Source organism: Neofelis nebulosa, chromosome 3, assembly GCF_028018385.1.
Source record: "Neofelis nebulosa isolate mNeoNeb1 chromosome 3, mNeoNeb1.pri, whole genome shotgun sequence".
Taxonomy (NCBI): Eukaryota; Metazoa; Chordata; class Mammalia; order Carnivora; family Felidae; genus Neofelis; species Neofelis nebulosa.
The window spans coordinates 116,589,888-116,614,279 of record NC_080784.1 but is presented as its reverse complement, the minus strand read 5'-3'; the positions used below and the strand labels follow the sequence as shown (position 1 = coordinate 116,614,279).

Here is a 24,392-nt window from a genome sequence, read left to right as displayed (position 1 = left end):
AGGATCATAGCTGACTGTCTTACAAAGAGCGAGTTAGGCTGTGAACAAATAGTCATTGACTGTGTGCCAGGGACAGCAGAAAACCTGGCAGATATGGTCCTTTCCCTCATAGAGTTTACAGAAAAGAGACAAGTAAATCTTTACTAACAATTTACTGCATAATTAAAATTACCACTGTTACGATGGAGAAAAAGAATAGAGTAATGTGGAGTTGGTGAACGGGGCCACAATCCAGTCTGGAAGAATCAAGAAAGCCTTCTTGGAGGAAATGATGCTTGTCCAAGGGTGCGTAGGGATAAGTTATACACATCCTCTCTTGCTCTGCTTCCTTGCCTGTGAATTGCACGTGAATGTATCTATTTCTGCCTTCTTTGGTGGCTTTGACAATACCTCACAAGTATTAAAAGGAAAATACGTTGCCATAGTTAACAATTTGAAGATTAACACTATGTCAACTGAAGAAAAATGCTTAAACAACCAGCCTTAAAAACAACATACTTTGCCTGATGGGTTGAAAAAGGTTGACAAACCACTGGGATACAGTCTTATCCATAGGACTTGGGGGGATAGTTCAGTGGCACCATAGATTGCACGTGAGGTGTGGGAATATCTGAAGGGACAAAGGTCCTTTTCTAGCTAAGGTTTTCTAATAACTAATTTTTTAAATAAAAACTTCTCTTTTTTTCAGCTGATATTTTACATTCCAACTTACATCACAATGAAATGTGCCTTAACCACAGTGGCTTTTGTCGTTTGGAAAATCTCCATGTTTTACTGCCAGGTAGAGCCTGAGATGACTATGACAAAAGGAATATTCTCTTAAATTGTTTAATCCCCTGAGATGATTATGGCTGTTCTTTGCCAGACAACAGCTCTCAAGTCCATTAGACTTAAAACCAGATGCTTCTAGGGAAAGTCGCTTTCAATGCATCAGGTTACTTAAGGTTTCTTTTTTTTTTTTTTAATATGGCTGCATTTTGTCCATCTCCTGATGTTGGAGAATTTGTTTTACAAATCTGGAGCAGTCTCCTCCTCAGCTCTTATCAGAAGCATGGCTCAAGGAAATGGAAGTAAAGGATGCATTTCTGATGCAGGTGTATCCCTGAAACGAACCAGACCGTCAGAGCAGCTTATCTGTATCATGTTGCCTTGGCTTCCTACCAAAGAAACTCTAGAGAGTTCTGCTTTGGAATGTATGGAGGGATATCCTGGAAAACCATCATATGACGTCAGACGATGGTCTCCCTGGTCTGCGTTATTGCTTATGGCTGGCCTCCTGTGTAGAGACCCGCAGTGAGTGTATTTCTTGAGCTAAAGGTCAAGAAAAGCTTTGGTCCTCTGGGGAATGAAACATGGCTCCCCACTTTGTCCCAACACATGCAGGTATGGCGATCCGTACGCTGTCTCTCTGAGTTTAGAAAATTTTGTTTCTTCTCTCTTCCTTGTACAAAGGAAGTGAGAACCTAACACACAGCCCAGCTCGGCATGAGCTTTTGTCACATTGTAGGACTTGGTACATTCTGTTACCTCATCTCTATTTTAGTTATTTAACAGTAGTACACAATATGCCAGGTGCTATTTCTGAGCTCCATAAATATGAATTCCTTCAATCCTCTTAGAGACCCCATGGAGTTAGTACTGTTGCTATCCCACTTGTAGACCAGGAAACTGAGGCACAGAGAGGTTAAGTATCATTCCTGGAGTCACACAAGTGCTGATTGTGAAGTTAGGTGTCAGAGCCCTTGTTCATAAGCCACCCCCACCTCCCAGCTTTGCTACCTTAACAGTGATTGCTTACCAGGAGCAGGTGCGACAATATTCAGTCACAGGCAATACCTCTCCCTCTTCCACTCTATCTTGTGACCAAGAACCCCTGGTCTGGATCTACCTCACTCTGATTCTACGTTACTCTTCTTATAGTAGCATTTTCTTTTGTAAGTTATATCATTTACTTTATTCCTTTAGGAAGTCATGCATAGTACGTATATTTCAAATTACAGTAAATCATAAACTTTGGTGGCATTTTTTAAAACTGCGTCTTAACATGCTACTACATTAGCATGTGTACATAAGAGTTTTTGGAATAGTAACCATGAATTTGCATTCTGCCATCCACCCCCTCTTTACCCATTCTTCTTTTTGACAAGGGGGCACTTTTTTTTTTTATTTATTTTTGAGTGAGAGCATGCATGAGCAGGTGGGGGAGGGGCAGAGAGAGAGAGGAGGAGAGAGAAATCCCAAGCAGGCTCCACACCACCAGCATGGAGCCTGGTGTGGAGCTCGAACTCAGGACCCGTTAGATCGTGACCTGAACTGAAGTTGGAGGCTTAACAGACTGATCCACCCAGGCACCCCAATAAGAGGACATATTTTAAATTTGACTAGATGAAAGGCACCATGTTAGCTATGTAATTGAAAAAAAAATCTGCAAGCCAAATATATTACTATGTCATGAATACCAAGTTATAAACAGTTACAGTCTATTTAAAAAATCCATGAAAAGGTTGTAGCAGCTGTATGTATTTCAAAGAGAGTCTTCCACCATTTTGTGTGGAAGTGACCAAGTGTGCACCCCGAGCAGCCTGGGGTTCCTGGATGCTTACTTTGCCCTGTGTGTAGGCAGTCCCTCCACCTGGCCCGTAAAACCCTCGGTGACCTGGCCTCTGTCCTCCACTGTGCTTTGGTCCTCCTCTGATCACAGTGCTTCAGCATTGCATGCATGACTTTCCAGTCTTTAAACCGCCTGGCTCATTCCTGCCTCAGGGCTTTTGTACCAACTGCTCCTTTGGCCTGGAGTGCTCTTCTTCCTTGGCTGCCCAACCCCCTCCTCCCTGACAATTACTGTCTTAAATAGCATCCTCTGCATCCCTGACCACTTGCTCTAAATGAGCCACACCAACCTTGCTGTGATTCTGATTGACTTCTCTCAGTGGCATTTATCACAGTCTTCTTGTTTATCTATGTGTTTGTTGGCACATTTCCATGTGAGCATCACAAGGGACAGGAATCTGCCCACCTTCATTGCTCCACCTCTGAACAGGGTCTGGCAGGTATTAAATGTCAGGGGAATGACTGGCCAAGAGTTGCATTTCTCCTCCTGAAATGCTGGTACCTGTTAGAGTCCGTGTTCTCCTGGTGACTCTTCCAGGAGGACAGTATTAGCTCTTTATTTCGCCTCCATCCCCAGAAAACCAACAAAACATAACAACAAAGCATCTTTCTTTTTTTTTTTTTTTTTAATTTTTTTTTCAACGTTTTTTATTTATTTTTTTTGGGACAGAGAGAGACAGAGCATGAACGGGGGAGGGGCAGAGAGAGAGGGAGACACAGAATCGGAAACAGGCTCCAGGCTCCGAGCCATCAGCCCGGAGCCTGACGTGGGGCTCGAACTCACAGACCGCGAGATCGTGACCTGGCTGAAGTCGGACGCTTAACCGACTGCGCCACCCAGGCGCCCCACAAAGCATCTTTCTTATTGAACCTCTCACTCTTCCCGTCCTTTTAGAGCTGTCAGCCTCTGCTCTATACCACTCTTCGCAGAAAGGATCTGCTATGAGACCTCGGGTGTTGCCTGCTGCATGAACCAGGGTGGGGCTCAGCGTGCTACCATTTGCAAACAGTAGGTTCAGTGCTTCCTGGTGCAAGATCATAAGTACAATTTGCATCAGCTGACAGTTGGTTACCTACCAGTTGTCCTGAAACTTCTCTGTCTTCCCTTTCCAGTTAAAACATTCCATTAATGCCTTAACTGAGAATGTCCTCAGGAAAGTCTTAGAGTTCATGCTGATCCAGGTGCTGGCATGTTTCCTCACTCATTGGATTGTTGCCTTAAATGACAGTAAGAGATAGAGGGAGCACCAAAACCTCCTAATCTCTCTGCATTACTAATGGCTAAAAGACAGCACTCAGGAACCACCTCAACCATGCATTAAGAAAATGCTTCAAAGGAACATCAGTCAGGTGTGCACCTATTTAGCCACATTACTGAAATTACTACTAGCAGAGTTATTTGGTTTTTATAGTCATTTAAACCAAGGTTAGAAAGGCATGGTAGTCATACCCCTTCTGGACTCACTGAGGAGGAAACTTTCTCTTTTAGGATTGACATTGTGCAATTCAGTTCACCGTCTAGACTGATTTGAATTTAATTTGAAGGAGAATTTTATTTCTAACTAAAAAGAGCAGTAACATTTTTAATGCAAAATATTTTCTCTATGCTGCTTGTGGGCAGGCACCTTACGATTGGGGGTTCATTGGTTCTTTTAGCCATTCTTTTTTTTATCGTTACTAATTAGTGTGGTGTTTGCCTAAAAAGACTTCAGCCCTGAGATGGACTCCAAGGCCTTATAATCCCAAGTTAATTAAAAATAAATTTTTATGAATATTTAAGAGTCCTCGTTCAGCACAGCATTCTATAGGCTTGTTTGTCTTCTGTAAAATTCAAAATAATCCTAGGAATGTTGCTAGGATTAGAATGCCTATATAGAGCCAATACTGGGCATGACAACTATTTCTAAATATTTGACCCCGATGATATCTCCCTCTTTGTCTGGTAGTGTCTGTTCCATTGAAGCTAGATGAAGAAAAGAATTCATTTATTCAACAAATACTTACTGAGCAATTTCTGTGTGCCAGGCGCTCTGTTCAGTGTTGCAAATAAGGCAGTGTACAAAACAAAATCCCTGCTTTCAGAAATTGAGCTTTTAAGAAGCTCCCAAATTTCCTCAGCAGGCATATGTTCAAAGGGAGGCATAGAGAACTTAATTCACTGTCAGCTGTCCTGGGGAGACCCCCTTCAAGATGGCAGGCAGACTCAAGATGCAAAGGAGAGAGCGGGAACCGGATTTGGAAAAGAAGATAAAGCAATCTTATGTTCTAGTTTAACCACTGCAGAAATACAGAAGCCTATTAAAAAACACACGCATGGAAAAAGGTGCCAAGGGATATGACCTGGACTTAGAAAAGACAGAAGGGTTACATGTCAAGGGTGTCATTTTAATATATTTTTTTCAGGTTCGCAGATTCTGCCCCAATTGTGCCTCCACTACCCTCTCCCAGCCTGTTATTAGGGGCCCATGCATCCTTCCCGAGTTTCTGCATACACAGACAATATGAATATGGTTTCATATTTGCCCTTTTCATAAAGTAAAAGATAGTAAACTGTACTTCTGTACAATGTATGTTTTTCTCCTAACATATGTAGGAGGGTTTAACAAATCAGTACTAAAAGAGCTTCCTCGTTCTTTTTTTTTTTTTTTCCCCTCAACAGTTACAGAGTAGTCCATTGTATGGATGTACCACAATTTAAATAGTGACCTATTGATGGACACTTGGGTTGTGGCCAGTCCTTTGCTCTTAAACAATGCCACAGTAAATAACTTTGTACATAGGTTATTCTGCGTGTACACAATTATATTCCAGAGCATATAATTTGCAGAGCAGAACTGCAGGTCATAAGGTGTATGTATAATTTTCATAAGATATCTTGTCAGATTGCCTGCCATAGGGAGTTTTTCTTATTCACATCCCTACTAGAAACTTGTGAAGGGTACCTGTTATCTGGGTCTGGATTTTATTGCCAATCTGGTAGGCTAAATGGTTTCTGAGAGTAGCTTCAATTTAGGAACACTATTTGTTCAGATTTTTCAGTGGTATTTTGTAAAAAAAGATGCTCAGAAAAGTAAATAGGACTAGAATTCAGCTTTTTTTTTTTTTTATTGTACAAAAGGCTGTCTTAAATCTTCCGTTACATAATTTAAGATCATGGTTGTCTACATTAAAAATGCTACATTTTAGGGGCGCCTGGGTGGCGCAGTCGGTTAAGCGTCCGACTTCAGCCAGGTCACGATCTCGCAGTCCGTGAGTTCGAGCCCCGCGTCAGGCTCTGGGCTGATGGCTCAGAGCCTGGAGCCTGTTTCCGATTCTGTGTCTCCCTCTCTCTCTGCCCCTCCCCCGTTCATGCTCTGTCTCTCTCTGTCCCAAAAATAAATAAAAAACGTTGAAAAAAAAAATAAAAAAAATAAAAAATAAAAAAAATGCTACATTTTAAATACTGAAAGTATATAGGATAAAAGTGCTTCTCAGGCTCACGATGTGCCTAGGTGATCTGCTAAGAGTGAGACCTTTCTCCTATAATTTGGTCTTATATTGCTAATTGAAATCAGATGGAGAGACTGCTCTCCCTAGAGGCCTGCTTGCACCCTTGGCCCCTTGACTGGCGTCTGGGAACAGATTTGGGGGGGGTTCCCATCATTCCCTCGTTAGCGTGGCTCACTGTGCCTAAACTGTGCAAACAGTGCAGTTTCTGTTGAATACCCACTTGCATTCCAGGAGTGTGGAATTTGGGTACATGCCCAACAGCAGGTTTCTCTATGACCAGCCCCAGTAAAAATCCCAGACACTGAGTCACTAATGAGCTTCCCTGGTAGATGATATTTCACAGGTATTGTCACAACTCAGTCAGTGCCAGGCAATTAAGCACAACCTGTGTGATACCAGTGGGAGAGGACCCTTGGAAGCTTGCTGCTGATCACCTCTGGACTTCATCCCATGTGCCTTCTCCCTTTGCTGACTCTCTAGCCTCATGCTGTAACAAATCATAGCCATGAGTAGAACTATAGGCAGGGTCCTGGGAGTCCTCCTAGTGAATCACTGAACTGGAAGTGGTCTTGCACTATAGCTCAATCAGCTCTAAAAGACTTTAATACTCTGTCTGAGGTGTTCGTGGTGAGTGACACAAATATTGTTAGCATGCAGTTAATCGACCTTCGGCATTATAGCTTGACTCGTAGTCTGTGTTCTCTTGTAAAATGTAGAATTCCTCAGATTTCTGAACACTGATTTAGCATTTACATCTAACAAATGGAGGCAGCAAGAAGGCGGCTGATATCAGAGGGTTAGACATTTAATGGTGAATCCACAACTGGTTCTTTGGTCTTCCCAATGTCTACATTTAGGCTTCAACACCTTTTGCTTTAATTTTCTATAATTTGATTATTAAATAAATGGATTTACTCAAATTCCTTTGGACTCATGGCCATAGAAGTATAGTTAGGCAGTGTGATTTCTAACTATGCTCTGATTCTGAAGTTCTGAAGCTTATCTGCAAATCGTCCTGGAAACTTTGCTTAGGACAGCGGATCTTTGTCCAAATAGACATAAGGCCCAAAGATGGAAATAAAGCTTATTTTTGAATAATCATACAACTTTACCATCCCACTTTAAATTTTAAATATTCAAATGGGAAACTGATAAGTGTTAAACAGAAAGATGTACAGTATTTGTGTAAGCTACTTTTCTTCAATAGATGGCTTCTAAAGAAAAGTGTTTATAGTGTTTAAAAATATTAAATGTAGTCTACAGCAATGGTTCTTAATGCTTGCAGTTGGTTGACTGGCATGTGTTTGATGACAGTGACCAAGATTGAATGACATCGTGGCAGCTGCTGCTCTTGGCCACATATAGTGCCTCATACCATTTACACAGCAACAGTATGAGGTAGCTACTTTTAAGTCCACGCGGAGACAGAGGGTTTAAGGACTTGCCCAAAGTTAAGTATTGGGTAGAATGTGATAGAATTAGAATTTGAATCTGAGTCCTTTCCACAGGCTGAGCGCTTAGCCACTCTGCTTTCCAGGTCACATGGTAACATCTCACTGGCTCTACAGGAAACAGGTTACATGAAGAATCTCATACATTCACCCTTGGGTAGAGGAGTGACCTATTCATGTTCTGCTGAGTGTAAGAAATGCTCATCTCCTTGGTTTCTAAGTGTCAGGAATCCTAAGTGGGATCCTCATAAATTACAAAACTGAGCGTGTCCCTGATCCCATCATCCTGGGGCAAAATCCAAATATCATAAAAAGGTCTTATCAGGTTCTTCAGGAGCCTGCCTTTCTCCATTTCAGCCAAGCTGACTTTCCTTCTATTCCCATCCATACCAACCACATTCTCCTTTGTTCCTGAAGGCCTTTGCACATACTATTTCTCTGCCTTAAATAACCCCACCCCACCTTGCCTGATTTTTCTTCACTTTTCAGATCTGAGTTGAGAGGCCCTTTCTTCCAGGAAGCCTTACCTGATCTTTCCAAACTAAGGGGTATACCTTTGCAAGGTGTTCCTAGAGTCTTCTCCCTATGTTATAGTTACTTGTTTTTCTGACAGCAAGCTCTGTAAAGGCAGGGACAATGTCTGTCTGGTTCACTTGATGCTAATGAAAGTTCTTTTGTGACTGAAACTTGCATGAAGCAGATGGTCAGCAACAAATTCATGAGCTTAAATCCTAAGCTTTCTGCTGGCACTTTCATTTCCCAAGCATAGCTCCATTTTGGGACTCTGAAGAACAGAGCTTACTCTCTATCCCCGGTTATATGCACAAGCCCAAACATGTGGGCTCCAGCAGGTTCACTTATCAACTACGAACCTCAAATTGGGCGAACCTGCTTTAGGCATGGTTAAGGACTTCAAAATACTTTGGAGAGCAATTTATCCCCATATTGCTTGCCAGTAGTAATTGTAACCAATTAGCCAGTTCTGGATAATGAAGGCATCTTTTTCTTAAGCCTGCCATGGAGTTTGGCAGACTTCAAGAAGTTTTTAGATATGGAAAGATTTTTTTCCCTAAAATATGCCTTTCAAAAAAGTTTTGGAGAAAATTTTTGGAGAAAAGTTTTAATATATGTTTAAGATGAAAATCTTTGCCAAGTACATTTATGTATCCCTTTTATACCTATCGAGAACAAAATAAAATTTATATCCTGTATTAGATTTTATTTTTTTTTAATTTTTTTTTTTTTTAATTTTTTTCTTCAACGTTTTTTACTTATTTTTGGGACAGAGAGAGACAGAGCATGAACGGGGGAGGGGCAGAGAGAGAGGGAGACACAGAATCGGAAACAGGCTCCAGGCTCCGAGCCATCAGCCCAGAGCCTGACGCGGGGCTCGAACTCACGGACCGCGAGATCGTGACCTGGCTGAAGTCAGACGCTTAACCGACTGCGCCACCCAGGCGCCCCTATCCTGTATTAGATTTTAATAGTACTTATAGATACCAGGCATACTGGAACCCCTTTGTTAGGATGAATATTACTTAGTGCAGGGAAGAAAAAAGAAAACTTCCTAAACTACATTTGTACCCTTCAGTCTATAAGCAATATGTCCATAAGTCCAATAAATTTAGGATTCAGGACTTTCCCATCAAGGTTAGAGGTGCCATTTAGGTACACTCTTAGGTCTTACTCTCCATGTCTATAGCAGGCATGGCTGAAAAGAAGGACCAAAAAAACCCCCACAGTCTGGTATATGCGTATGTGTGTGTCTTTTTTGAAGCCACTTTTCCTCCTTTGAATATTTAATAAATAGAAATCACTAGGAGAAATGGTGGGTCTGTAAAATATTAGGGGAATAGTAATAACTGCTAGAGAATTTACATGAAGTGCAAGTCCAGAGTGTTTTATTCTGGAGCGTTTTGGCTAAAGCATGCATGCTAACTTAAATTTGAAGGCAAAGATCAGTGAGGTGACCGTAGGCCCGCTATGACCTCTCCATATATTCATATTCTGTTTGAAAGTAAATCCCTTCAAGTCTGATGCTACTTATATTTGGTCATCCATTCTTTCAGGTAATAAAGACAGGTATGTGTGTAAGTGTAAAAGTTTTTTTGGCCTAGAATGTGGCCCACCAAATGAGTCAACTCTATTTTCCTGAAAAAATTCTTAAGTATGAGGTCAAAATTAGTGATTCATTGCTGTTTAGGAATATGTTATATTAACTGAATTCATGAAAGGACTAAATTCTCAAAGGGATGGCGTGTAACTTCCACGACTGCATATAATTTCAATTCACTTTTTTACATGTAAGAATTTTGTAATTACTTTTGTCTTGAACTTTTTCCTTTAGAACTCAGTAGGGAAAATAATGTAGCCTGTATTTCAGCTATAAAGGATCTGTTGATTCTATGCACAGCATACTATATTTTGAATTCCCTGACTTGGAGAGAATTGAAGGGGCCTATACTAACAGCGGCATGTGAGAAGGAACAGTGTCAAGGTTAAACATGAAATCAACCGTCTAGGGCTGGGAGGAGGTCATGCTGAATAAATATCTGCCCTGGTCTGAGTGTACCTGTGTGTGAGTCACCTTCCTCCTGCCAAACACAAACAGGTTACTAGGCAACAGGAGTGATTCAGACACTCTGGACACCTCACCATAGTGAAATGTCCATCCACAATATTTCCAGGAAATGTCCCTCTTATAAGTCACTGGGGAGTGGGATAAACATTCACACAGGCACTGAAGCCATCAGATGACCTAGAGCTCAAAGCTGTGGGTTAGAAGGTGGGGCTGGCTAATATTTGAAAGGAAATCACTTCAACGGGCAAACAGACTGTTACCTGCATGGTAACTGGGGAGGAAGGGTGGAGGAGGGAAAGATGAGATCTCTCTCCCCAGAAGGATTCATGAGGAAGGAAATCCGTTTCTCTTAAGGAAAAAAATAGCACATTCCTAATTGTGGAAATAGACCAAAATCTCAGAGAATCACAACATAGCGTAGTGGCTAAGAAGAGCATGGACTCTGGAGCCAGATTACTTGGATTCAAATCTTCTGGGCCACATGCTAGATTTCTGGGTTTCACTTCCTCATGCCACAGATGGAGGTGATAATGGTACCTACCCCACAAAGTGGGTGTGCATGTTAACAGGCACATGTGGTAATAACACTAAATATTATTAACATTAATATTTGGGGAGCACCAGTGTCTATTATCATAAGCTCTGGTGAGTGTTACTGTGCTTCCCATCCTCTAGACAACTCCCTAAGGGGCAGGGGCAGAATTGTGAAGGAATGAAGGAAAACCCAAAAAGGAGAACTTTTATTTTACTTTATTTTTCTTTAAAAAAATGTTTTTTTAATGTTTGAGAGAGAGGGAGAGACAGCGCATGAGCAGGGAAGGGGCAGAGAAAGAGGGAGACACAGAATCCACAGCAGGCTCCAGGCTCTGAGCTGTCAGCACAGAGCCCGACATGGGGCTCGAACTCACGAATGAACGGTGAGATCATGACCTGAGGCGAAGTTGAATGCTTAACCAACTAAGCCATCCAGGTGCCCCAAGGAGAACTTTTAAGGAATCATTTATGCTTTTATCATTTTGAGAGCTGCAATTAAAAATTATAATTATAGCATCCTTTAAGAAAGTTCTCCAACGGTTTTCAGCATTATGTACTTTGAAAGTTATTTATATATTGAAAACCTACATCAGGATTATGCAGGGAGAGGGGAATATAATCACAGAGTTTCCTTGTGGGGTTCTGAGGCATCTATAATGTTCTGAAGCAACATACACGAGTTTTTGTGTTCTATTTCTTATACCTTATGCTATGTCCCCCTTATATAAGATACATTATAATAAGGATTGCAGTCACATTAAGTAAAGCATCATAAGTTGGGTGAAATTTTTGGGCTTTGTAGCATGTATGGAAATCCTAATTATGCAGACACGTTATTGACTCCTTTAGGAGGTTCTTTGGAGAACAGGGAGATAGATCTGGTGTCTTTGAGTGTGTGAGCTGATACATTCATTCACGGCCACTCTAATGCTCTAGAAGCCAGGTACTTGGTTGGTGGCCAGCCATACTGCCACAAGGCAGAAGTGGACTGCCCTTGAACCTCCCACTGCTGCAGAGATAACCTGCAGTAGGTGCAAACTGCAAACCCTCCAGAACTAAAGAAATGGGAGGAGCTTCTGTAAGGGGAGGAAGCCATGGCATTAATCCCAATTACATCTCTGAAGAGTTCTAACTTCCCTTGAATTTATTCCTTGAAGGAAAACAGAGTGTTACCAGACGCTGTTGAGAATATGTTGCTGCCCTTTGGCCTAGTGGGACAGCAGTGCCTGGATGGTGTTCGATCATCTGTAGCGATTCAGCAGTGTTGTGAGGGAGTTGTGAGATAGGAACCTTTCTTCTTCCTGAACTTGTAGAGAGGCTCTCTCTGGTTCTGTCAGGTGGGAGTGTTTCCCAAGGAAGGATCTGCCATAAAATCAACAGAATGAAAGGGATTGGGGTGGGGGTGGGGGGGTGGCTCTCAGGATTATCTCAAAGGCTAGCCGTATTCATTCATTAAAATTATTTCAATGCCCTGGCCAACGGTACACCTAAGTAACTAACACCATTTTATTCAGCAACTATAAAGATGTGTTACCAAAACAACAGCCTAGTGACTTAAGGTTAACTTTTGGATCTCTATAAAAAGTAGGAGACATGCCTATTTAACTCTAAAATTTTCTGACTTTTCTTGAAGCCACAGTAGTGCTCATGAAATTTAGCACTGAACGGTAGAATCCATTTTATATGCAGTCTCATACCTTGAATAACTTCCTGAGTGTAGAATGTTGATTTGGGGAAATGTTTTTAAGCTTGGCTTTATAACGAACCTAGAGTTTTTTCTACTAATTTAGATTTTCAGTCTTCATCAGGAATCTTTGTTACTTGGTGGAAAACTGTATTCACCATTCATAAAAGATTACTGAGCGTATATAACTTATTTTCAAAAATAGAAGCCATAAATCATGCTTCAGATGGTTCAAAAACTTTGATGGAGCTCACTTTATTTTAAAATTTGAGGGAGGACTTTGATATTTTAATTAAGAAAGCTCTAATATGTGGGGCGCCTGGGTGGCTCAATTGGTTAAATGTCCCACTTTGGCTCAGGTCATGGTCTCATGGTTCATGAGTTCAAACCCCACATTGGGCTCTGTGCTGTCAGCATGGAGCCTGCTTCAGATCCTCTGCCCTCCTTTCAGTCTCTGCCCCTGTCCTGCTGGCTCACACACACGCCCTCTTCTTTCTCTCTCTTTCTCCCTCAAAAAGAAATTAACATAAGAAAAAGAAAAAGAAAGAAAGAAAGAAAGAAAGAAAGAAAGAAAGAAAGAAAGAAAGAAAGAAAGAAAGAAAGAAAGAAAGAAAAGCTCTAATACGTGACCTTCTGCATGTCCAATATTTGGTTCAGTGTGTGTGTGTTTTCTGTCTGTATGTGTCTGTGTGTATGGTTGTGGGTGTGTATGTGTGTGATGTCTGAGGTTAACACTGAAATAATAGTCTGCTAACCAGAAAAAAAAAAAAAATCAAATCAATGATTGCTAATCCATTACCAGAGAAGTCTAGTCTTACTTGATATTGTAAGTTGTCTGCCTTTAAACAGACATTCTATTAATGCTAGTAGAATAGTTTAGCTCTTTAAATCAAGATATACTTTTTCAAGTTACTTGGGATATTTTTACTTCTCAATGTTAAATATTTTAGAACTGTTCCTGGCTTAACACTATATAGTTTACACTAACTTGTATTATATTATTTCTTAATTTTGGATCTGCATCCATATAATGGTCAATTGGTATAATAAAGCATAATACTTGGTTCTTTTGCATCTTTTGGTATTGGCCTCTGAGCTCACCCAATAACTTTGTGTTCTTTACCTTGCATCTAATTTAACCATCATTTGTTCTATGTGATGTGACCTTTCACTACAATCTTATAAAGTTATTTTCTTCAGTTTTGATGTCTTATTTCTTCTTTAATTAACCTGAAATCAGGAGCTCTTTGTTGAGATCTTATTTAATTGGCATCAGCCCCCACCCCCACCCCGCTGTAGACTTCTTACTCCATTTAGACAGCTAAGTAGTGAATGGAACCTAATGGATGTTTCTTCCATGAATTTATTTCCCTTTTCATGTGGCATATATTGACAAATATTATTTCTTATCATAAGGAACAAAGATAAACCATATTTTTATTGTAATATGCCAATGGCCAATCATTTGGCATAGTTCCTTATTTGAGAATGTCAGAGAGGTAAGGCAGAAGGAACTGAGGACCAAAGAGATTGCTTCACTTCTTATCAAGTGGTAGAGTCAGGATTAGAACCAGGACTTTAGGATTCTAAGATATTAATTACCATGTAAGTTCAACTTGTATTTAATTTGCTTCTGATATTATCAAGGACATGTTGTAGGGGTTGTGGTTGTTGAGTAAACTTTTATTGTTCATTATCTTAATAAACCCCTATGGACTGTTACCCATAAATTATCTATATCAAGCTAATTAAAATATCAAACATTTTTATATCTTTGACAGAATCAATTTCTCGCTCATAGGACCAATCTCATGGTGGTGTTTTGACCTCTAAGAGGAATTACCTAGAGCATCCGATGGCTGGTTCATTCTTTATCCATAAGTTACCTTACCCTACTTCTTTATGTGAGAAATGGGACTTTTGTTTGCCTTCTTTTAGCTGTCTTTGTTGAAATTGATAATGCATCTTTGCTTTCTTTTCATGGGATATATTTTTTAAGTGCGTTTATGTATTTTGAGAGAGAGCATGCATAAGCGCACACATGCTGGGGAGGGACAGAGAGAGAGAGAGAGAGAGAGAGAGAGAGAGAGAGAGGGAGAGAGAGAAAATCTCAAGCAGGATCTGTGCTATCAGTCCCCCTGATGTGGGACTCAATCTCTCCGAACATGAGATCATGACCTGAACTGAACCAGGAATCGGACCCTCAACTGACTGAGCCACCCAGGTGCTCTGGGATGATATATTTTTTTAATGTGGCAAACGGTCTTAGAAATAAAATAATGGGACTCTATTAAATGAAACTGAAACCCAACATTGCTAAATTATGTACCCAGGATTAGTCATGGCTTATTTGTGACCAAATATATAGAGATAAGGATTCTGGTCTATTCTGATCCAGGACCTTGCCATGGTACCATTACTTTTTAAAATTTTAGCCACAGAACCAGGTTTCAGATGAGATTTTGGGTTACCCCTCCAAAAAGAAAAGCAGAGTTCCTCTAGTTGAAGATGTGTCTGCATGGTCTCCCTGAGACTGTGCATTGTAATGTACTTCTTTCTTTTCAGTATAGTACACAGCACAGATAAAATGCATGGCCCTTCTCCACCCTTAGCACAACAAACTAAACCTGACCTGGTTCTGCTTTCCTGGAGCATTTCTGTCCCCTGTATCTAAAAGAGAATATAAATGAAAAAGTTGGGGGGGAGGCACAGATGGTTGAGCATCTGACTCTTGATCTCAGCTCAGGTCTTGATCTCAAGGTCATGAGTTCAAACCCCTGCACTGGGCTCCATGCTGGATGTGAAGCCTACTTGGGGGAAAAAAAAAAAAAAAAGAAAAAGTTGGAGGAGGTGAGTTGACCGAGCGTGGGAGTCACAGCTATAAAGGAAATGTCAGGTCTTCCCCTTTGACTCTGGAACATTTTTACTCTGTGTCAAGAGGAAGCGGCAGAGGAGATCTGGCTATGAGAACCTACTATCTCTATGGTTGGCTCTTCAGATTTGGTAGGGGTTCACATTTCCTTTTCTTTGCCGAAGCCGTGTGCTCATTTGTAGATGTTTTTTCTCAAAAAGTGGCAAAATGACATACTAAATTAGAACCATGTAAATACCAAATGCTGGCTCCACTACTTAGTAGCTGGTGACCTTGGCTAATTCACTTAACTTCTATGTGCTCATTTGTAAAATATGGGTAATAATAATACCGATCTTGGAGTTGTGAAGATTAAATAAGTAAAGCAATTAGAATAGTCTTGGGACAATAATAAATACTACGTAAGTGTTAGCTACCACTCTTAGTCTTAAGTCTGCACTATATAAATTTAAATCATTAATAGGATACAAATTCAAAAAATTTTCAACACTTAAATATTCCAACCTAGCATTAACTAAACTATTAATTAAATAGTTATTTATTTTCTTGGCAGAGAGAAGGGGTAAATCCCAGCTAGCTTTGCATGATCATAATGTTGATAAAATTGTTTAAAATACGTATTTGTAAAATACTTTTCCCAATAAAAGCTTTCTTTATGACACCCAGATATTGACTAAGTATGTAATTCACATTTGAAAGGCTTTCTGATTATTACATAGAATGTTTAATTAAAATGCTCTGGATTTTCTTACAATTGGCAAATTTTGAAGCAAAATCTGATTTGCATCTATAGAACACCATTTATAAGAGGTTTGTGTAGTAATTATGCATGAATACATAGGTCAACAGGCAGATGTAAAGAATAGTAACCATACTGTGAAAATGTCGGACACAAAAGACCCCAGAAGGGAAGGTTAGTTTCTAACAAGCCCGAAGTTATAAATAGGCACTTGTTTTTAACTGGAGACTTGGGGAGATCCTGTGTCTCCCTCTCTCTGCCCGTCCCTTGCTTGTGCTCTCTCTTTCTCTCTCAAAACTAAATAAATAATAAACATTTAAAAAAAAAAAAGGTATAAAGTCACAAACAATCTTCCCCAAGAAGAAACTGAAGCAGCACAGTCACTGTGGGGAAGGACTGACCACTGACCATTTGAGCAGCTGTCCCTCTCTCTCTCTGGTTTTGTTCCCAGCCCATTTCCTGCTTTACTGGCTTTTTTAAAGCCCTTAGATGGCTCTCTGTGGCCAAAATCCATTGCTTATTTTGACTTTAAAAAAAACTTACAATAGACCATTTAAGCAGTTATACTGAAAGTAGAGACAACCGTGTGGTGAACCTTATCAGCTACAACAACTGTCACAGGAAATCTTTTTCATCATCCCCCCCACCCCTGGATTTTTTTGAAGCAATCCCAATATCTCATCATCCATCTGTACCTATTTCAGTATGCCTCTTTAAGATAAAGGGTCTCTTTAGAACAAACCAAACACCTTACTGCCATTGTTCCTTCTAAACAAAATTAACATAATTTCCATAATAATAAATACCCAGTCAGGTCACCTTTCCTCAGTTATCTCAGTTTTTTGTCCAAGACTGCTTCTTAGAGGGTGTTGTGTCCTGACATTTGACATTGCTTACAAGGACCTTTGTAATCTGGCCTCTGCCTTCTTTTTACAGGCTCTGTTCTTGGGATGAGTTTTTCCCTTTCCCTAAATCCTGTGCTCCCAGCAATATTTACTTAACTTCTGTTCCCTTTACTTGCAATATCCCCTCTTATCGGGCCTTTACATAGAGTGGGATTTTTTAGCAGCCTCTTCACCCTTACCCTCTTGCTTACATACCTGCCTCTCATGTGTCAGGTCTCAGAGTGTCAATGTCATTTCCTCCAAAAACTTTTCCTGCTACAATTTTTGGACCCAGAAATGAATTGTCAAGTACAGTACTCCTGGCCCAGTGAGGTTACAGAGCCCAGTGTCCCCTTTCCCCGAGTCTCCATTTAGTTTTTTTTTAATGTTTATTTATTTTTGAAAGAAAGAGAGTGCAAGCAGGGGAGGGGCAGAGAGAGAGGGAGACACAGAATCAGAAGCAGGCTCCAGGCTCCAGGCTCTGAGCTGTCAGCACAGAGCTGGAAGCAGGCCTTGAACTCACAAACCCACAGGACCATGACCTGAGCTGAAGTCAGACACTTAACCGACTGAGCCACCCAGGTGCCCCTTGAGTTTATATCTTCTTAGGGAACCCTTCTCTCAATGTTTTCACTTTTCACTCCAATAGTACAAAATACAAGTGGTGCCTGATACTCCCAGCACTATATCAGCTTTCTTTTCATTTGAAAAATAATTTTTTACGTATCTTTTTGGTGGATGGATTTAATCCATTTAAAATTTGTTGTGGCTATTGATATCCTGCCCTGTGTAAGTCAGGATGTTCCTGACCTGAACTAAGCTGGAGAAAGCAGAGTTAAGGTGATGGGAGGAGGATTAAAATGGATAGGACCTAGAGTGATTGTCAGTGAGCAGAGGAGGGAGTTAGAAGCTGAGAGGATAGCTAAGATTTTGTTTATCCCACACTTAAACCCCCCAAATGAACTCTCTTCTTCTCAGTGCTCCCCATCAACCCATAATCCTTTTTGACATTCTTAATTTTTTTTTTAATGTTTACTTATTTTTGAGAGAGAGAGCGTGAGCAGGGCGGGGGCAGTGAGGGAAGGGGCCAGAATCAGAAGCAGGCTCCAGGGTCTGAGCTGTCAGCATAGAGCTGGATGCGGGGCTGGAATTCACGAACTGTGAGATCATGACCTGAGCTGAAGTCGGACGCCTAACCAACTGAGCCACCCAGGCACCCCCCCTTTTTGACATTCTTAAGATGTGCCTCTAAAGTATAGATCCATATGAACCAGAATGTAATTATTGCTCTTGTTCGGTCTAAGCTCTGGAAATGGGCTCCCAATCTCCTATTATTGCTGCAGATTATGCTACAGGAGATGTTAGAAGCAGAAGCAAAACCCAAATTGGAAAACAAAAAAAAACTTCTTTTCTAGCCTGCTACTTTATTTCAGTTTTTTAAATGTTTGTTGATAGCAAAAGTTTATTTTAAAAAACAATTTCAGGTGATTATTTATAGCCAAATACTTCTATTTATGTAGGGTTATCAATGAAAATTAGATTTAATAGAAATAAGATTATGTATGGAATTACATCTTTCAGCTTCCTGATGCTAATTGAACATTGAGTTTATAGTGTTTCCTGGCTACCTCATGGCATCATGTTCATGTTCAGTGCTTTGAATCATCCTGTGTTTTTCTAAATCTGCTTCACTCTGTAGAAAAGAATTCTGACCATAGTTTCCTCCCAAGGATAGACTACTGCTAAACTGAATAACTACTTCACTGATCTTCCATTCACTCCTGATTTGTGGAGCTTGGCATTTTTGTTTTCTGTATTTTTTTTTAAATATTTAAATTCCAGTCAGTTAACATACAGTGTAACATTAGTTCCAGGAGTACAATATTCCTACAACACCTGGTGGGGCTTGGCATTTTTAAAAGGCTATTTATTAAAAAAAAAATTAAAAAAAAAACTTTTACTTTTTAAAACCTTTGTTTTCAGTTTTCATAGACTTAAAATTCCTGTGACATTTATTACACACACACACACACACACACGCACGCACACGCATCTCCAGTCTTCTTCCCCCATTTTAAGTTCATTATTTGAATTTTGTTTTCACTTGTACTTCTATCTGGTATATGGTTTTACTAAACTTCAAATGTTATTTCTGGCTGTAATCTAATTTATAAAAGTTGTTTTTATTGCTCTTTGGTCTTTTTAAGTCACTTCTGTCTGGGAAGATTGGGGGGAGATACTTAACCAAAAAAATCCCTTGAGAATAGTAGCCGGGCTTCTCTGCTGCTACCTTCCTTAGCACTCAGAGCCAAATTCTGCACAGAACGGAAGACCAGAAATAATTCTGCCTTCTGTGTTGACTGCCCATGTATTTGCCTTACCTTCCAGGCTTTCATCAGTGAGTGTAGTAACAGTTACTACATGTTTAACCCTTGAGTATTGCATGAGTTTGGTCACTAGACTTGGGGTACAGGTTTTGAAGTTTTCTATATCCGTAGTTTCTATCCTATCTATTAGGATTCAATGATAAAGTTTCTGCATTGTAAGTCTAACTGGATTCTAAATCCTCTTTAGGTATTTGCTACCTTCAGCCTTTCTGTTCCTGCATAATTGTTTTTATTCTTCCTGTGATTATAATATTGCGTCCTTAATCTTTTCTTAAAAGCCTCATGTGGGTTAAACATTTCATAGAAGACAGCACTGGGGTGATCAATTAAATAAAAGTCCATTGTGATGTATATAATTAGAATATTAAACACATATGTTTTATTTTGGTCTATTAGAAATGGGAAAAACTCAAAGGCAAAAATCCATAATTGAGTAATTATTGGAGCATTTCCAGTGGAATCCCTTTTTAGTTTTAAAAAGTTTGATTTGCACAGGTTTCTTAGAGCTATTTATATTAATTGGATCTCAGCAGGCTGGATGATAGATGTTCTTGATATACCTTTGACTTGGTGATACACTGATTTTTTTTTTTTTTTTTCTGATTAAGAGTATTCGTGTAAAATGTTTAAATTGACTGTTACCTCGTAAGCCCAGAGATTCTAGTTTGGATAACCCTCCTGTTACTCTCTTGCCTCATCTTGGTTTTTCATCATAACAATTTTAGTATATGTGCTGCCGAAGTGAACACTTTTTCGTAACATTTTTAATCTTTTTTTAATGTTTATTCATTTTTGAGAGAAAGAGCACGAGAGTGAGCAAGCGCACACAGTGGGGGAGGGGCAGAGAGAGAGGGAGGCACAGAATCTGAAGCAGGCTCCAGGCTCAGAGCCACAGATGGTGAGATCATGACCTGAGCCAAAGTCGGACCCTTAACTGACTGAGCCACCCAGACGTCCCCAATTTTAACCTTTATTGTTGTTGTACACAGCAGAGTATAAGCTTGTGGGGGAAGTGACTTTTTTAAAACTGTGGCATCCCTACAGCGTTTCCTATAATAAACACTAAATACCCTCAAATGAGTAATTATCGTTGTCTTTTTAGGCAATAAAATCAAAACATGCTGCTTATTTATTTTTTCAATACAAAATGGTAAAACGTAAATGTTCCATGTAATATCACCTGTCTCGTAGCCATGTTGATTTATTTACACACACAGAACAGTTTTTCCCCACAATAAAGAAACATGCTATATATGGAAAACATTTTACAACTTACTTTCTTCACCTAACGTTGTATGATGGTATGATAGTATTTTATTGTACAAATAAAACCTATTTATCATGTAACCAGTCCTATCTTGATGGACAGTGTGATTGCCGTCTTACAGGTCCAGAATCACTTATCTGTATTTTCAAAAACTAAACTTCTAAAAACTAAAGGCCCTCCTGACCTATCTGTTCCTCCTCCCCTCCTCCCCTCTTCCTCCCCTTCCCTTCTCCTATTCTCTTTGCCTTCCCTCCTCCCTTCAGTAATCCTTGGTGTCACAACTCTTGAACTATCCAGAAGCTCTTTATAGTCTTTATTTACCTAACTTAATGAGAATATTTTCATATGTCTGGTTCAGATATATTAATATTTGAGTATCTAGTGTTTCCCCGATCCAGCCAAGGGGGTAGGGGTGAGCTGTGTGACCTAATATAGCCTATACTTAAGTTTTTCTGAAATTCAAAGTTCTGAGTTTTAAAGTGCATCTGTTGCCCAAAAATTCTATTGAGTAGATTTGGAAAACAATCTTCTCATGCTTATGCTGGTATCTTTAGATAAATTCCCAGAAGTAATTCTAAAAAGTGTAATATCTAGCTTTTGGAATTAGGGAAAAAAGCACTAATTTTTTTTAAAAAAGAAGATACAGAATTAGAATTTTGTAGTATTTGGGATTATTACTCAGTATGATTTATGGGTTTTTGTAAACTTTTAAATTAAGGTTTCCAATCATTCTTTGAATTTTTAAAAGTAACTTTTATATATGGTATACTTACTGTTTTGAAAAACATTATTTAATGATCATTTGGCAATTTCAGGTTATTTCTGAAGTTTTGTCACAGAACAGAGGACAAAAACTATTAACTGATAATGAGTACAATGAAGCAAAAGTCCACCAAATATCAGGAGAAAGGTTTTTAAAATGCATAAGCTTAAAGCATCCACAGTGCACAAAAATTACCAATATTTGAAAAGAGGGCTTGGGGATTTGCATTTTTGACTGAACCAACTTCCCCATCAAATCCAGTTTGGCCTCGTTCTCTGCTACTTGGCAGCTAGTTTTATTCCGGGGAAACTAAACTGAATTAGTGACTGGTTTTGTTTTGTGAAATATTGAGTGACATCCATTATATGGAAATTTATAAAGCAGTTCTCCCTCCTTTGTTGCAAATAAACCCTGCAGAAGGTATCACGCTTCAGTACAATTAAGTCTCTTTTTGAAAGTTGACACTAACTGAACACCAATTTAATTGTGTGTGTATGTCAAGTTAGGGCTGTACCATTCAACTAGCTGTTAGTTTACCAGGCTTTGCCAAGGAGCCGCAGTGATGCAGGTGTGTCTAAAAACAACATTTGTGGGGGCGCCTGGGTGGCTCGGTAGGTTGAGACTCCGACTCTGACTCTTGATTTCAGCTCAGGTCATGATCCCGGGGTTGTGGGATCCAGCCCCATGTTGGGCTCAGCACTGAGAACTGAGCCAGGAGCCTGCTTGGGATTCTCTCTCTCCGTTCTCCCCTCTCCCCAGCCTGAGTTCCCTCTGTCTGTCTGTCTGTCTGTCTCTCTCTCTTTCTCAAATTAAAAAACATACACATACACACACACACACACACGACTTTGTAGACATGTATTTTTTATTGCACTTTATTGAGGGAGTGAAGACATGAAATAAAAAGATTTCAGTTGGTAAGTACTTCCCTGAAAGCAACAGCAACAACTATACATGGTTTCAGGTACTTTTAGACATAAAATATTACATTTGTAATGAAACGTTTTTAAATGTGGACTGCACACAAATGTAGGAAGCAGAAAAATCTCCTACTCCTACCACTTGGACAATCATTCTTAATATTTTAGTGTACTTGTGCTCTGATTTTTCTGTACATGCATTTTTTACATACTTGGAATTGTACAAAACAAAATACCTTTTTAAAAACAAACACATTCTCCCTATTTACTCTGTCAATACTGTTATAGTTAAAATAGCCATCAGCTTTTTCTTGATTATAAGAATGATTAATGTGGAAAGTGGAAAATATAACTTGGAACAAGGAAAAAATTAAAATCATCTTAAATTCATCAAGCAGGATTAATATTTGGTATATTTTCTTCAGGTTTTTTCTATGTAAATATAACATACATCTTTACTGAAATCATACTGTATTTCCTGATCGTTAGAATTGTAAACATAATCTTCATAAACTATTTGAAAATATTTTTGTGTTTAGATATGTGGGTGAGTACTTTTATTGTAGAAAATTTGGAGAAATAAAGTACAAAGGAAAATAAAAATAATTGATAAATCTCACCATCAGCATTAACATCTGATATTCTTTTGGTGTATTTATTGACTTGGTTTTTAAAAATTCATACATTTACACTTTTATGAAAATAGTATACTGTTTTTTAAACAGTAAGTTTAATGTATCTCATGGATGCTTCAAAATGTCTACTGTGGACATTTAGATGCATATTTAATGTATTACATATGTTTTACTGTACTTCACAGATGCTTCTAAATGTCTCCTGTAGACATTTCGATTTTTGTTTCACTGAATATATTTTTGGATAATGTTTTTTCTGTATTAAGACTTGTTCTAAAATACATTCTCAGTAGTAGAGTTACTATGTCAAGAGGTGTAAGCATTATTAAAGCTCTTGACATGTTTAAGTGACACCTGGGTGGTTCAGTTGGTTCAATTGGTTCGTCTGACCTCAGCTCAGATCATGATCTCGCAGTTCATGAATTCGAGCCCCACATCAGGCTCTCTGTTGTCAGCACAGAGCCCGCTTCGGATCCTCTGTCCCTCTCTCTCTGCCCGTCCCCTGCTCACTCTCTGAAAAATAAATAAGCATTAAAAATATTTTTTAAACAAAGCTCTTGACATGTTTAAAAAGAGACAGAATTTCAAAAGAATTATACCAATTTATGATCCTACCAGACATTCATTGCAGTTTTTATGCTCCTTTCCAATCACAGTTTAAATTATAATTTAATGGACTTTGTTTGAAGGTAACTTTCCAGTGTTCTTATCCACAGATGACAATAGGGTAGAAGTTTGTATGTTAATCTGTCAATGAGATATTCTGTAGGAAGTTTTTGTTACTAGTGATTGGGAGATAATTAGATGCAGGAACTCTTTTGCCCAGGATATGTCAGAGGAGGTGTGGGGGAAATCAGCTCCAAATAGAAATTAAGGAAATGAGTTCTGGCTATAAGACAGGACCTAGCAGTTTTATCCCCTACTTGTGTTTCCTTTCCTGCCCATTCTCCACTCGCCCGGAGAATACCCCAGCAAAAAAATACTCTCTGTCCCCCTTCCTTCTATGCTCTCCCCACTACATTTGACAGTGGACTGTCACAATCAGGGTCCTGTAATCACCTGGCTTTAACATACAGAATATAAGAATGAACAGCTGACTTAATGTACAAAGAAAGTATAGGGCCAAACCCCCAGGTGGAAGCCTGGATTAAAGAATAATTAATATTTTATATATGATTTATATAGGAGTTATTTATATTTATGTTATAATTACTAGTTACTGTATAATAACAATTTCTGCTAAGTGAATCTCTGACCTTTTTTACATGATAAATTTTAATTGTGGTTATGTTGACAATTACTATGGTAGTAATATTCCAGTATAGGTAGTCCCCACACTTTCCAACACTGTATTGCTAGGTTGCAGCACCTACCCGCCAGTCCCTGCCAGTTTGGTTTTCCATCCAAATACTCAGGGCTTTCCTGCTTTTGATAACAAGGATTGACACTCCCTTCCAGTGCCTCTCCTCACTCCCCAAGCTATAAACCACCCTTACACAGAATAAATCTTACTCTGGGCCCCTAAGAGCCATTTAAGTGCAGCCCTGATGTCTATACTTTTCCATATTCTCTTTCT

General features: G+C 39.3%; 1 protein-coding gene across 2 annotated transcripts in view; it reads left to right on the top strand.

The window, feature by feature from the left end:
• Nucleotides 1–24,392, top strand: part of SGMS2 (sphingomyelin synthase 2) — an 87,202-nt gene that overhangs the window by 31,077 nt on the left and 31,733 nt on the right. The gene's annotated exons all lie outside the window — the stretch shown is intronic.